The sequence below is a fragment of the Asparagus officinalis genome, chromosome 5 (genome assembly GCF_001876935.1).
Source record: "Asparagus officinalis chromosome 5, Aspof.V1, whole genome shotgun sequence".
In the NCBI taxonomy this organism is placed as follows: Eukaryota; Viridiplantae; Streptophyta; class Magnoliopsida; order Asparagales; family Asparagaceae; genus Asparagus; species Asparagus officinalis.
The window spans coordinates 57483714-57499867 of record NC_033798.1 but is presented as its reverse complement, the minus strand read 5'-3'; positions in this window follow the sequence as shown (position 1 = coordinate 57499867).

The following is a 16154-nucleotide window of genomic DNA, read 5'->3' as shown; positions in this document are numbered from 1 at the left end:
GCGAACATATGCCGTTGTTTGTGTGCTTTATCGCCTCGTCGCTCGAACATCCGTTGATTTGTCGAACCATCATGCTGAACCATGCTAAGGGACCTATAGGTAATTTTATACGCCTACAGATACCCCCTCCAAAGCTTTTCAGCCTCGTTCTTTTATAGAAGAGTCTGGAATGCTTTGGATATGATTGCCCCTACCCTTTGTCAGTGTAACGGGACCTGGAATGACCTTCGTTCTGTATTCCTTCAATCCCTCAGGTCATTCAGTGCTTCGTAGAATGCCTGTATGGGTTCCGGTGCTGCATTTATTGTCTGACCGTTGTTGGAATTTGAACTTGAAGTCGATTCCTGATTTTCCAATCTTTAACTCGTGTTGGTTGGTTCGACGTGCAACTAACGCTCGATTGTCGGTGTTGAATCCTCACTTGTGACACGTTGTCCGACGTCGTGTTATTGAGTTATCCTTAAGAATATTTTTAGAAAAAATATTCTCCAGGAACTTCTCAACAACAATAGGAAATAGTTTATACTCGTATACCTTATTGGAGTATTTCCGTGCTCAAAATAAGCTGAACCGGCTTGAAAATGAGCCAAAAAAGGCAGTAATTTGGCTCAAAAAATTTCTCCCGTTCCTTTATCTCCCGATGAGTCTGACCCACTACCCCCCTGTAGAAAAGTCTACAGGGGTTGCTGACATTAGGGAGGAGATCAGTGTAGGACCAGATTCTGTGAGTCAAGGTACATCTATCACTGACAGCGTATTTCTTTAGATAATACATTAATGAATTTGTGTATCCTCTAACTGTCCTCTACTCCTTGCTCCTTCAGATAATTTGCAGGAGGCGAACCTTGGAAACGAAGAGGCTGATGCACCCGTGAGAGGTAACTCATTTCCATTAGTTGTAGTCTCTTCATTATTCTTTGGCACTTATATTCTTTTATGTCAGATTTCTCCATCGACGATTTTGACGAGGGAAGCCTGTTTGCGGACACTCCTATGATGCACTACATATATAGCTCACCTCAGATTAATGACCAGCTACCTGGAGACATGTTTCCTGAGTCCGCATTTGCTAACAATCCTGAGGATGGTTCCTTTGAAGGTATGTGCCTCCTGCTGAGTTGATTATAGGACTAGTCGACCTTGACTAATGCAGCTATAATGTAACGCCTCTGCGAATTCTGTTTTGAATTTGACAGGAGCTTTTGTTGAGAAAGACCATGTTGAGCCGGCTGTGCGACCAACTCCACCAGTCGATGCAGCTACAGTTGTTACATCTCCATCACCCCCAGTGACTCGAGGGGAAGGAGGTATAATTTAATTAGCTGAGCGATGACGTTCATTTCCTCATTGAGGCTTTTGACGAACTTCTCTTCTTTGTGTAGGGCTTCCTTCTCAGCTTCATATCCTCGTTAAGGAGTTGTTATCAGGGAATGACCCTGAGAAGATCATCATCAGCGTAGAAGTCCGCTCTTATTTCTCCTCCCTGACTGTTATAATTGGCAAACTCCTCCACGACGGACTTTCTCTTCGCCAATTTAAGCCCTACCTCGATTCCAAGATAAACTTGATTAGGGACATAGGATGTCCGGATCTAGCGACGGCTATGGTTGATGACCTTGATCGCTTAGAGCGTGAGCTTCAGATGTTTCATGAGCTCCGGGATACAGGTGCCTCTTCATTCGTTGCTGCCGAGTTGGATGCTCGCTTACAGACATGGCGCAGTACTCGGATGGTTGCTGAGCTCGAGATTCAGGTGCAGCGGGACCGCATAGATCGAGTTGAGGCTGATTTCGCCACTAGATCTTCTTTCCTCGAGGAGCTTGATTCTCAGATAGATCAGCTCCGACGAGAACTCCGTGAGAAGGAAGACACAAAGATGCAGAATCAGCAAGCAAATGCTGCTTTATCTGATGAGCTGAAGTCCTTGAAGCAGAGACTGGCTGAGACAGAGGAGGATGCTGTGAGGACTTTAGCTGCGAACGAAGAGTCTGTTAGAGCTGAGTTGCAGGAGGAGCTTAGACGCTCTTATGACGAGAAGTTATCTGAATTCAGTCAGCAGATTCTTAGCCATGGGCTTGATGTATGATTTTATTTGCTGAAAACCTTGACATTTGATTCTCTTTAGTGGAATTGGTTTTTATCTTTATCTTTATTATGATTCCTCATCACGTTTGAAATGATTGACCATAATACTCATAGGATTTTTGGCAAACCCCCAGCCTTCAACGGGTTTGATTAGCCTTTACCGACTACCGTTTGAGTCGGGCTAGCATGCGGATTATCGGAATCCGTTCCGCATGTAACGTTGTGCTAAGGGAATGAACTCCCTTAGACTTCGTGCTATGATGTCGAATACATAGACTTCGCCATTGTTACGGGAATAGGCTACCCGGCGACACGTGTTAGGTGTTGACTTTAGGATTTTTGGCTAACCCCCAGCCTTCAACGGGTTTGATTAGCCTTTACCGACTACCGTTTGAGTCGGGCTAGCATGCGGATTATCGGAATCCGTTCCGCATGTAACGTTGTGCTAAGGGAATGAACTCCCTTAGACTTCGTGCTATGATGTCGAATACATAGACTTCGCCATTGTTACGGGAATAGGCTACCCGGCGACACGTGTTAGGTGTTGACTTTAGGATTTTTGGCTAACCCCCAGCCTTCAACGGGTTTGATTAGCCTTTACCGACTACCGTTTGAGTCGGGCTAGCATGCGGATTATCGGAATCCGTTCCGCATGTAACGTTGTGCTAAGGGAATGAACTCCCTTAGACTTCGTGCTATGATGTCGAATACATAGACTTCGCCATTGTTACGGGAATAGGCTACCCGGCAACACGTGTTAGGTGTTGACTTTATCCCTACTTAGGCTTCGGGATAAAATACCCCAGAATCGGACTCTGGTGTCTTTTTGTTCGGAAAAAGACTAAACCGGCGACGCGTGTTAGGCGTCGGCATATCCTTTCTTAGGATTCAGGATGAAATTCCCCATGCGTGTAAGGCATGGATTTTGGTGTTATTAATAACAACCTGCCGCAATGTTGAATATGCGGACGAGTGTTCTTTTTAACGGTTAAGAACTAACCGGCAGCGCAGGTTAAGCGCAGACTTATCCTTGCTTAGGTTTCAGGATAGAATACCCCAGAATCGAACTCTGGTGTCTTTTTGTGCGGAAAAAGACTAAACCGGCAGCGCGTGTTAGGCGCAGACTTATCCCTGCTTAGGATTCGGGATAAACTTCCTAGGATGAATCCTAAATTGATAAATTTCGGAAAAGATCGATGCGGGAAAGGCAGAATTTTATATTCTATTTCCCGGTCTTCTTTTAGGGTGAAGGCGAACCCGAAAACAAGGAAGGAAGAATTTTATATTCTATTCCCTGATCCTGGAAAGGAAGAATTTTATATTCTATTTCCAGCGAGGAAGAAACTAGAAGTGGGGTGTCCACTCCGAGAATCTGGAAAATTTAGATAAACTTGCCTTTTATAGGATGAGTTATCTAAACTGAAAATGGGTTCTTCGTTTATCGAAGTGGAATTTTCAACTCCGGTTATAACCATGAACAAGGTTTAACCAAAGAGAAAAAGGGAAGGAGTTCTTTCGTTTATCGAAAAGGGACTCCGAACTGAAAGTGGACCTCTTGCTCATGGAGAGAATCAAGAGGGCCAGAAAAACATTTTTGGTGGACTCACTGTCAATTGAAATTGATCAGTGAGGGATTTTGGTGGTGACAATGATTTTGGGTTATCCTCTAGAATATTAAGTGTAATATTCTTCAAGGAACTTCCCGGTAAACGAGTTATCCTGAATGTACTAGGGATAGTACTTTTTCAGGAACTTCCCATTTATTGGCATTAATTGCCTGGCGCCCTCTTGAGTAATCAGGCGATATGCGCCGTTTGAATAGACTGTGTCTATTACAAACGGTCCTTCCCATTTGGGTTCGAATTTACCTTTCTTCTTGGAGGTGAGAATTATTGGTCGGCGAGCAGCGAGGACCAGATCTCCTTCCTTGAAGCTTCTCTGTCGGACTCTTTTGTTAAAAGCCCTTGACATCCTGGCTTGGTAAAACTCGATGTGTTGTTGAGCCTCCAAACGCTTTTCATCCAGCCTCTCGAGCTCTTCGAGACGCTTCTGATGTTGTTCTTCGGTCGTCATCTCCGTTGCGAGAGCGATCCGAAGGGAGGGAATTTGAATTTCCAAAGGTAGCACCGCTTCGCATCCATATACTAACGAGTACGGAGTAGCTCCCGTAGGAGTGCGTATGGTGGTGCGATAAGCCCAGAGTGCTTCACCGAGTTTATCGTCCCAGTCTCGTTTATTGGTCTTCACGAGCTTTGACAAGATCTTGATGATCGTCTTGTTAAACGCCTCCGCTAATCCATTCGCGGCGGGATAATAAGGTGTTGATGAAACATCTTCAATTTTGAACTTGTCGCAGAATCTGACGAAGGCATTGCTTATGAACTGTGGACCGTTGTCATGAATGATCCTTCTTGGCACGCCGTGTCGGTAAATGACATGATGCTTGATGAAATTGATGACGTTGTTCGTCTTCACTTCTCTAAGCGGAATCGCTTCAGCCCACTTTGAGAAATAATCTGTGATCGCGAGGATGAACCGATCACCTTTGACTGAAGGGGGAAAAATAGGACCGACTATGTCCATGCCCCAAGTCTCGAACGGCCAAGACGTGGTTGACGTGTGCAACTGCTCTGGCGGTTGATGCATATAATTCGCATGTATCTGGCAAGCGTGGCATTCTCGTGCGTATTCGATTGCGTCACGAACCATCGTTGGCCAGAAATATCCCATCCTCCTGATGCGATCATACAGTTTAGGACCGGGCTGATGCGCACCACATTCTCCTTCGTGTGCTTCCTTAAGAACTTCCTTTGCTTCTCTGTTCGAAAGGCATCGGAGTAAAAGACCGTCGTACCCTCTACGGTATAATGTATGGGTTTCAGTATTATAGAAGAATCTTGGAGCTCTTCGGCGGATTGATTCCTTTTCTTTTACATCCTCTGGCAAGATACCATATTGGACGTAGTCGATGATAGGAAAACGCCAATCTCGGGACTCAGACCCAATTTGAGTTGAATTCACCTCTTTGGCGTTCACGTTTCTATCCTCTTCTTCTTCAATCTCCGTACTGTATATGGGTACGCAGAGTTGATGCGTCCGTACTGTGACTAACAGCTCAGCTTCGGGAGGCTGTGCCAGTGATACTGCTAGTGCCGCCAGTGCGTCTGCATAAGCGTTCTGGAGACGAGGGATGTATTCAATAAAGAATTCTTCGAAAGATTCCGCCATTTTGATGGCTTCCTGGTGGTACGGGATCAGGTCTTGATTCCTGACTTCATACTCACCGCGAACTTGGTTGACTATCAATTGCGAATCTCCAAAAGCTTCGAGATATTCGACCCCCAGCTCTTTGGCGAAACTGAGTCCAATGAGAAGCGCGTTGTATTCGGCAACATTATTGGAGCACGGACTAGTCAACGAATAAGCCCGAGGCATCACGTGCTTTCCAGGGGAGATTAAGACGACTCCAACTCCAGAGGAAACTGTAGGACATCCCGGGGTTATTACTCTATTAACTGCCCTTGAGGCACCATCGAAGTATAATTGCCATACTTGTTGGTGTGATGTGGTGTTAACCTCGTGGGTTTCATCCGGCAAGTCATCATATACTTCTGCCGTATCTGTGGTCGGGTTTGCCGCCAAAAGGTCACAAATCGCCTGTCCTTTTATCGACTTCTGCTGCTTGAAGTGCAAATCGTATTGGGACAAGAGAAGGGCCCACTTCGCTAGTCGCCAATTCATAGAGGCCGGTTGCGTCATAAACACCCGTACTGGATTAACGTTGGAGATAACGTAGATCGTCTGTCCCACTAGGTAATGCCGCATCTTTTGCATCGCAAATACCAATGCAAGGCATTCTTTCTCAATCATCGGATATCGAGACTCAGCGCCTACCAAGGTCCGACTGAGGTAATAAACTGCCTGTTCGTGACCGTTATCATCGTCTTGCGCTAGTAAGGCACTTATCGAGTGGTTCATCGCCTTGAGATAAATCAAGAACGGTTTACCAGATTTCGGTGCAACGAGAACAGGAGGGTTCGCCAGATATGTTTTGATATCTTCGAACGCTTTTTGGCAGGCATCATCCCAGATGAATGATACTCCTTTCTTGTTCAGCTTAGAGAACGGTTGGCACTTCCCAGAAAGATTTGAGATGAAACGCCGGATATAAGCTAAACGCCCTTGCAATCCTCTGAGTTCTCTCAGATTCCTCGGGGGCTGCAATTCATGTATCGCCTTCACCTTATCAGGATCGATATGTATACCCTTAGTGGTGACGACGAACCCAAGAAATTTTCCGCTGGACATTCCAAGAAATGATTTAGTGGGGTTCATCTTCAACTGATGACTCCTCATGAGATCGAACATTGTCTTCAAATCCTTGATGTGATCTTCCTTGTTGCGGCTTTTCACAACCAAATCATCAACGTAACATTCGACTGTTTTCCTGAGATGTTCTTGGAAAATCTTAGTCATCGCTCGCTGGTATGTGGCACCGGCATTCTTCAGGCCGAAAGGCATCACCGTATAGCAGAAAACGCCGAGGGGTGTTCTAAACGCCGTATGCTTCTCATCCTCTGGATGCATCTTGATCTGGTTATATCCCGAAAATCCATCCATGAAGGACATCCTCTCAAATCCACATGTATTGTCGATAATGACATCCGTGATCGGGAGAGGGAAATCGTCTTTCGGACATGCTTCATTCAGGTTCCTGAAGTCGATGCAAATCCTGATTTTGCCATTCTTCTTCATGACGGGAACGATGTTGGCTAACCAGTCTGGATGTTGTTCCTCTCGGATAAATCCTGATTCGATCAACTTCTTAACCTCTGCCTCAATGGCTTCCATAATCTGCGGACGAAACCGTCTTTGCTGTTGCTTGACAGGTTTGGCATCCGGCTTGATATCGAGGCGGTGCATTGCGACATTGGGGTCGAGCCCTGGCATGTCTTCATAATTCCATGCGAAGACGTCGATATATTCCCTGATGAGAGCAATCAATTCCTCCTTCTCATCTGGGGGAAGACTGTCGCTGATGAATATAGGCTTTGGGTTAGCTTCATCACCCATGTTAATCTGGACTATTTTATCTTCAGTGGGTGGTTCTCTTTGCTCGAACCTATCGCCATACTGCATATTCAGATGGTGAACCCACGGGTCTTCCCATGTTGGCATTTGATCGTCGTCTTCCATGGTGGATGGATCAGCTGTAGTCATGTTCGCCATTAGGGTTTTGAAAACTTCTCCCAGACTTGTATCGGAGTCCCACTCTGAAGCATCGGGAGAGTATCCCTTCTTGGCTTTGTTAGCAATTTGATCGATAATTTGCCAACCACATTCGTCATCTGATGAAACATAACCTAAGCCTCGCCCATATTTATAATAATCCTCAGGTTTACCTTTTGGTACATATACTGCTTTGGCTGGATTACGAGGACCTCGATCGAAGTATAAACCTTCTCCGAGTGTGAAATCGTAGCCCTGCTTTTCCATGAGCTTGCGCGCTTCTGGACTATACTTGGATAGATGTCGACCAGGTTTGTCATCATCTTCGTCTTCACTTAGGAAATGATCTGGTAACGGAGAGCTTTTTCCTTTACCGTAAATCACTTCTTTAGCACCTCTTACTTTGTTCGGGATGACCATGGTTGTTCCGAAAGAATGCTGGAGGTGTTCCTTCGTTACATAGGATGATCGGATCGGCATATACAACTCAGGATTGTCGTACAGCTCTTTTATCACATCATCAAGAGACAAGGAGTACTCTAAATCATCTTTTATTGCAATATCGGCAAGTTGCCAGTTACAACCTCCATCTGACGATTGTTCATCGTCAAGATTGATTACAAAGGGTACAATGTCATTTAAAACAAAACCGCCATTGTAATCGAATCCGGCTTCAGAATCAGCTTCTTCTCCGCCTTGGCCGAGCCACCTCAGGGTGGCTCGGCCTTGGCCGAGCCACCCTGGGGTGGCTCGGCCACCGAGCCACCCTAGGGTGGCTCGGCTTGGGCCGAGCCACCTTAGGGTGGTTCGGTTCGGGCCGAGTTCCCCCAGGTGCGCTGGTTTTGTCGTTTTCCGTTGTTTCCGGTTGTTTTGTCCGTTGTTCGGTTGTTTTGTTGATTTGTTGACTTGATTCCGGATTTGGCAGTAAACTCAGTCGGTGTTTGAGTTCAAATCCACTTTGTTGGAAGACCCGTCGACTCCCCGAACCACTAACGTTGTTCACATGCAGTTCGTTAGCTTTGTAGCCTCTTTAGTTCGTTTCGTTGCTTGAACGTTCGTCGATTTGTCGAATTATCGCGCCGAGCTGTGTCAAGGGACCTATAAGCAGTTTTATACGCCTACAGTATTACCCATTTTTGGTAGAATTTTAGAAATAATTAACTTTTAGGTTTGTTTTAAGTAATAAATTAGAGTATTCTTTAGATTAGGAAAAAAAATTCAATTTTGTTTCAATTTGAATAGATTTGTTTTCTCTGTTATAGAGAGCCTTTGAGCTAGTTTTGAATTATTTCTTTCTATTAGGAATTTTATTCCTTTTAGTACTAGGCTTTGTTTTTCTATGTAAGAATTATAAATCATATGGATGGATAACTTTTCATCAATAAAATTCTCTTTTATATTACTTTATGGATTTGAGGTTTGTCTTTGTGTATTAGAATATTATTCTTTGTAGATTCAAAGAATACCACTTAGTAGATTCTCATATTTTTAACTTCTGTACTACATTAATTGGTATCATAGCCTTGTTTCTGATCTAATTGTTCGTGACAAAGCATCTATTACCTAAACTCAGATTAAGACCCATATAGACTGGCTTGTGTGGACAATGGTGTATCTAAACCCGGGACGAGTTTGAGATCACGTTGATGGTGAGTAAAGATGTGATTAGACTCCATAGGAAGAATTTAACATCAACATCAATGAGTATGAAGCCTGGCGCTGATATCATGGTCCTAGAGATTACTCATAATGGTGTTAGGTCTCATGTTTATGAGCCTACTATCTAATCTAGTTTTAATGATTAACAAACAATTCCTAACATCGTTTGTCGAGTGTTTGTATTCACTTGTTAGGAATCCTACACAAAGATCCTATGTTGGAGGTTGGTTGGAATTAAGCTTAACGATGACATTCAAAGGAGGTTTGAAGAAAATAGGAATAAAGCCATCACAATTCAAGTCAAGATTCATCATCGCTTCATCTGTTACCAAAAGATCAAGCTTTATGAAGATTTCTAAGCTTGGTATATTGATATATTGATCTCCTCTCGCGGTGAGCTCGAGCTCTAATCTCTGCTCCTTCTTAGCCTTGACCTCTTCTCGATCTCCGATCGATCTTAGCCTAGACTCAGCCTCGATCTCCTCTCGACCTCGACCTTGACTCGACCTCAATCTCCTCTCGACCTTGATCTTCGCTTGATTTCAGCTCTAATCTTTGCTCGATCTCAGCCTCTACCTCAGCCTGCATCTCCAATCGATCTCCTCTCGACCTCGATCTCCACTTGATTTTAGCCTTAATCTTTGCTCGATCTCAGCCTCTACCTCAGCCTGCATCTCCAATCGATCTCCTCTCCTCCGCCTCCAAATTCATCCTTTGTGGTTGTCATTGGTTGCAATTAGATCTCTCGAGGTATTGTGTTCCTAATGTTATTTTTCATTTGTTTGATTTGTTCTGTAATATATTTTCTTAATAAATTACATGATAAAAGATGAAAAATTGCATCTTGCTGCATAATCTTGCTAGGTTTGGTTCCTTTGATCCTATCGATTTTGATTTTTAAACTCTTGGTATATTTAAAAGGGGGAAGCTGTGACTTTTAGTGTCAATTCTTTGTTAGATTGATTTGTAGTTGCAGGTTGTTAAAAGTTGGAATTAATGTAGAAGACTATTTCTTCCATTTATTTTTGAATTAAAAAATGTTTTTCTATTGGCTTATGCATCTTAACACCTTACAATTGTATAATTGGAGTCAATTTTCCAAGTATTTTTTTCATTCTAAAGATTACTTAAACATACAGATGAACCTGATCTCTAAAAATGGAACATTCCTCCAATCTAGCAGATTTAGTGCTATTTTAGGATAATTGGAAGTCTTACTTTCCCAATGATTGAGACTTTATAACAAAATTTTCCATTATCATTAACTAATTTGAATCTATGTGTTACTCGTATGTGAGATTGTTTTGACAAAATCTAATTAGTGTCATCCTTATATCGTTGCATTTAGTGGTTACTCATTGTTGAGGGATCCACACCATAACAAAGGGCTTGCCTTTACTGAGAAAGAAAGAGATGCCCATTATTTGAGAGGACTATTGCCACCCGTGTGTATCACTCAAGAGCTTCAGGTTCAAATCCTATTTCCTCTAAGAAATTGATTCCCCTGATTTTATGCTTAATAGCTTTTACTAAAACTTAAGGTTGATCTCATGTTTCCAGGAAAAGAAGCTCATGAATAGTCTTCGCCAGTATCAGATGCCCCTTCAGCGATATGTGACATTGATGGATCTTCAGATTTAGGCTTATATAATTATGTTGTTTTGCAATATTTGGTTGGACATAAAAAGTTTGTCGATGCCTTTACGTTAATGTTTTTTAGGAGAGAAATGAGAGGCTTTTCTACAAGCTTCTAATAGATAACGTTGAAGAATTGCTTCTAATAGATAACGTTGAAGTTATTGCAGTTAGTCTGTGCCATTGTCATTCTCTTTGCCATGAAAACTACCATTGTTTCCACTAGTATTATGATCTCTCACTGTTTAGTGATAACATTGTACATACAGATTATTTGGATCTACTTGCAAAGTTTGCTAATATCTGCCCTTTTCTAACTCATGTAATTCATTATTTGCTAATGTATTTTTGGGAATGCTGATGCATGTTTGTGCCTGTCAATGTTTTAACTATATATCTTTGGAGTAGTCCATTGTAAATCATTCTAAGTTGCATAATTTAAAACCTGAGTAGGAACATATGATTGTTTATTTAATTTCATCAGAGCAGAAGTATTGTTATCAAGTGCTTCATCAGAGCAAAATTAGTAAAAATATCTCTTTGTGATCAATGAGTAAGTTGCTTTTCACTATAGTTCATTTCGACATAACTGTGGTGTCAGTAAAAGCAAGTTCCATCAACAAAATGAAACCATAAACATAATCACTTAATTATGTATTGAAACTTGCCTGAGAGTTCATAGGCTAGTTAAGTGGTATTACATTTGCACTTCTTATTTTAACAAAAAGGTCGGTAGTTAAATAATACGTGTGCTGAACAGAAGAACATCATGCAGCCGTCTTTTCTTATCCATCCGTGCCTTACTAAAACCTTGGATGAAATTATGTATTTAAATAATTTCAGATCAGAATCTCTTTTATATAAATGCATCATTTATGCCACTTTTTGTTTATTGAATCTTTTAATTGGTAGTTTTGGCATCTCTGTATGTTTAAGTTGCTTCAGAATTTTGTTCTTGTAAGATAGGTATAAGAAATTATCTTTAGTTTTCTACTGTATTTTTCTTCTTTCTGCTCAGAATTTGGTATATTTATGTGTTTTTCCTTTTATTCTACAACTACAACTAACAACTCCAATTGTTATCTCTGCAACCATCTTGAACTCTGCCCAGAAAACAACTGAACGCTTTTTTGTACCCGTAACAAAGGCCGAGTTTGCATGCTTAGATCCTGTTGATTAATATTAAATGCAACTCTGGTAGACATTGAAGAAGGAAATTTATTAGTACATGATTTCAGTAATTTAGAGGTTTCTGAATCGGAAGGTGAAAGTAATTTAGAGGTTTCTGAATCGGAAGGTGAAAGTAATTTAGAGGTTTCAGAAAAGAGTTTGTTAACCTCCATCTAGCCCTTAAATTTTATTTACTTTGAATCTATGTCATTCAATATATCATGCAAGCTATCAGTATCTTTGAATACTATAGAAGAAAAATGAAGGTTAGTAGACAATACTTTATATGAACAATATTTCATGCAAATCAATTGTTATTCACTTGTTTACAATTTGGTTGTAGTTTGAAAGAACAATTTAATAAAAACAATATATCACATGAGAACATGATACAATTTGGTTGAGTCCTGGTGCATGGCTAGATAGACTGAAATGAGACCAGACAATTTTTCTTTACTACTTTATATTGAAGATTTCTTAAAAACTTCCTCTTGCCTACCGGGTCCCCTTTTATTAAGTTGTTGGCATCTTTTCTTATTTGTGTGCAAGTCATTTTTATAGTTATTTTTGTTTCTTTATATATCAGTGGCTCCTAAATTTATTTGATTATCTTTTTTTGCAAGGTGACTTTGTGGAAGCTGCTGAGCAGTGTATCACAATCTATTAGTATTGATTATACTACATGTTTTAACTTAAATCAAGCAACGGCAATGCAAAGTTTGTGTCAATGTGGTTTGTATCATGTTCTCATGTGATATATTGTTGTAATTATTAGTATTTTATCACAAACCTAGCACCAGGTCATGAGTAGCGATTGCTGGTTTTAGTTCTTGAAGTTTAGATTAAATTCTACATTTTTGTTCCTTACTGTAAATATATATGTTACACAGAGCCTAATATATTATGTATTACATCATCTGTATATTTGCCAATAGAATTCTTCTGACTCATTTGTTGTATAAGAATTCTATTTCTAGTTTCTAATTCTCGAAGGATTTTCTTTGGAGAAAAAAAAACTCCTAAAAGTTTTACAAAAAAACCCTCAAAAGGTTGTAAACACCCCCCCCAAAAAAAAGTTTACAAAAAATACTCAAAAAGTCTGCAAAACACCCCCAAAAAGTTTACAAAGAGCCCTAAAATGTTTGCAAAAAACCCACAAAAGGTTTGCAAAAAGCCCAAAATTTTTACAAAAAACCCCAATAGTTTATAAAAAACCCCTAAAAGTTTATAAAAAACACCCCAAAGGTATTATATATATAGCTACTATAGTTAAATGGGCAAATGGGTGGGCAAAAACCCACCCATTTAGAAAATATTAAATGGGTCATAAATAGGTAAATGAGCAAAACATGCCCACCCATTTAACACTCAAACCCACCCATTTAACACCCCCACTTTGATGTTATACAAACATGATCTTTTCTTATAAATTGTCAACAAAAACTACAAGTTATCAAGAAATGTATGTACAATTTGTGAGTGCACTATAAGATTTGTAGTATGATTAGCATTATCTTGATGGGTTAGTTAGAGATAAACCTACCATCACTACTAAAAAACTTAGTTGTCCCAACGGCCTCAACCATTGTGACACAGGCCCCAACAATTCCAACTATTGGGAAAGCTTTGAGACTGATGCATATCAACGGGCTTTTTCCAATTCCCCAACGGTTAAAACAGTTAGAGTCGAGGTTTCCAACGATTTTAACCCCGCTAAGGCGGCCCATATTAATAGTAGTGCTTATTCCTTGGACGGGACACGTGGTGCTCAGGATCTGTCCGAAACCCCATGGCAAGATGTCAGTGGTTGACGGAACCAAGTGGAGGCCGTAACTGGAGCAGGCTCACGGAATCACATGGGCGGTTCTCACGAACCCCAGACGCTGATGAGACGTATTTTACTATCGTTAACAAGTGGATTTCTCACTAATTACCAAAGGGATAAACCTTGGTAGCCAGCTTCATAATATCATAGACTAGCGATACTAACGCGCAGTATTGTTTCGGGTAAAAGCGACGGCCCCTGAAACACGCGATCAATATATACAACGCATGTGAAGAATAATGCAGCTCATTAAAAGCATCCCCAACCATAAAACTCAAAATGGTGTAGCTTTTACACCAAGTTGGTATAGTTTTTACACCAAATCACTATTCCATTCTCAACCCATTATACCAAATGTTACACTAAAAAGAATATTCCTTTTATTATTCTTATCTTTTAACATTTTTAAAATTTAAAATATTTAACAAATTATATAATTATATAATACATATAATTAATTATAATCTAATTTTATGTTCAATTAGTGTTAATTTCCAATGTTGTTTTAGTTTATGTTCAATGTTCTATTTGGTTCTAGTATTATGAAATTTTAAGTGTTTGGATTAAACTATCTATTTTTTCCATTGTTGAATTTTATTTTAATAATTATTTTATAATCTAATTTTATTATAATAGTTCATATCAAAATAATTAAAAAAATAAAAGCTACAATGAAATATTTTGATCATGAATAAAAAGAGAAACATTAAAAACCATCAACAAAATAATAAACTCTATGCTAAAAAAAAAGTTTAAAAATTAGAAGAAAAAAAAGGTCATTGCGCCAAAGCTACAGTGCTGCGCCAAATCTGGCGCAGCACTGTAGCTCTCCCCCAAAATGGCGCTGGGGCGCCAAAGCTACAGTGCTGCGCCAAATCTGGCGCAGCACTGTAGCTCTCCCCCAAAATGGCGCTGGGGATGCCGTTCGGTTGGAGGATGAACAGCGTCATTTTTTGCGTCAATTTGAGAGTTTAGCTACCGGTTGGAGATGACCTAATTATCACTTGTCTACCCATGATCTCACTTGTGTTATTTTGAGCTATTTTGCAAGTATATAACCCGATGTGCGGTCGGTGGCTAATGGAAGTCAAATTATCAAAACTGAGTTCAGAAAATGAAACAATTTAGTATTATAATTTACGTAAAATTGTTTTTGAGGAAAATTTACATTGCAGAGTGTCCACATTAGCTGCAAGATTAACATGGCATAAGCAGATAACTAATATATGGCCAAATTAAAAAGGAAATTAGGCGTTAAATCGTGAAATTAAGTAAAGCATGACTCGGTTCAAGTTCGAAGTTTCATGAGACATTGTGTATACGCAAACATCAAAAATACAGCGAGTAAGAAATATTCAGATCAGAGAGGGAATTAGCTAGTGTGCAATTCCTCCACACGTGGAATGCTGAAGCCCCTAACTTTATACATCCGCATCATTGCCTTATCTAATGGAACCACATGTGATGCCCATATACCATGCACATGCTGAAATCATGGAACATCGAACCGCGAATTTAGGGGGGCTTGCAGAACACATATCCACATGCATGGCTTGCTTCAATGACAAGTCCCGCATTATCGAAAACATCATACTCATAATCCTCTATTAAAAGAAAGAGCAAATATAGATTAAGGAACAAGCAATGAGTTGCGTGACCTCTTACGCCCAAAAGCTTACATAGGTATTTTTAGTAGTGGAGAGGATCCGAATCCTACAGTTTTACAATTAACCTCATGAGACATGAATCGATCACTAGTAGAAAGACACTCAGCCTCAACAGTTGGCCAGAACCGTTGGGGCACATTTTCACAAGCCCAACAATTACAACTGCTGGGGCATTTAATTTCACAATGGAGGGAACCCCCCCGGGCCCCCCAATATTTTAGCAAAAAAACAAAAAAAATTAACACAACAAGATTCTCAATACACCTTACAAATAATCTTTTCACTGCAACACAAGCCCCAAAATGCCTATAACCTCCAATCCAAAACGCACCAAATTAAACATTAACCGTCATCGCCACTCAGAGATCGACGACAACCGCCGACTTCTCCCCTCAAGAACGTTAGTCATCAATCATACCTCATCCTCCTCCTTTTTCCTCCGCTTGGATCCCCCCCCCCCCTCCTCTAGCTCGAGTTGCTACCGCTGCCGCTCAGAGATCGCCGCATTCCTACCCCTAATTTCTTGACTCCACTCTCCATTCAAAACCCAAACCGCTAATTCCTCCTCCCCCCCCCCCCCAAAAAAAAAAAAATAAACCCAAACCCTAATTCCTCCTCCTCCCCCTTCTTTTTCGTTGTTCGGAGTCGGGGTTTACCCCCAAATCGGAGCTGGTTGCCTCTCCTACTCTTCTTGCTCACTGCCCAATATGTAAGTCCTCTTCCTCAAATTCCTAACCCTAGTTGAGGTATTTTCTAATATTTTTGTGTATTTGCTAAAATTTTGGGTATTTTCTAATTAGGATTATCTACACTGTGAAAAACTCTCCGATACATCGCAAGTCTGCCAACTACCCTTGCCACCTCCAGTGAGGCCACCTTCTTCT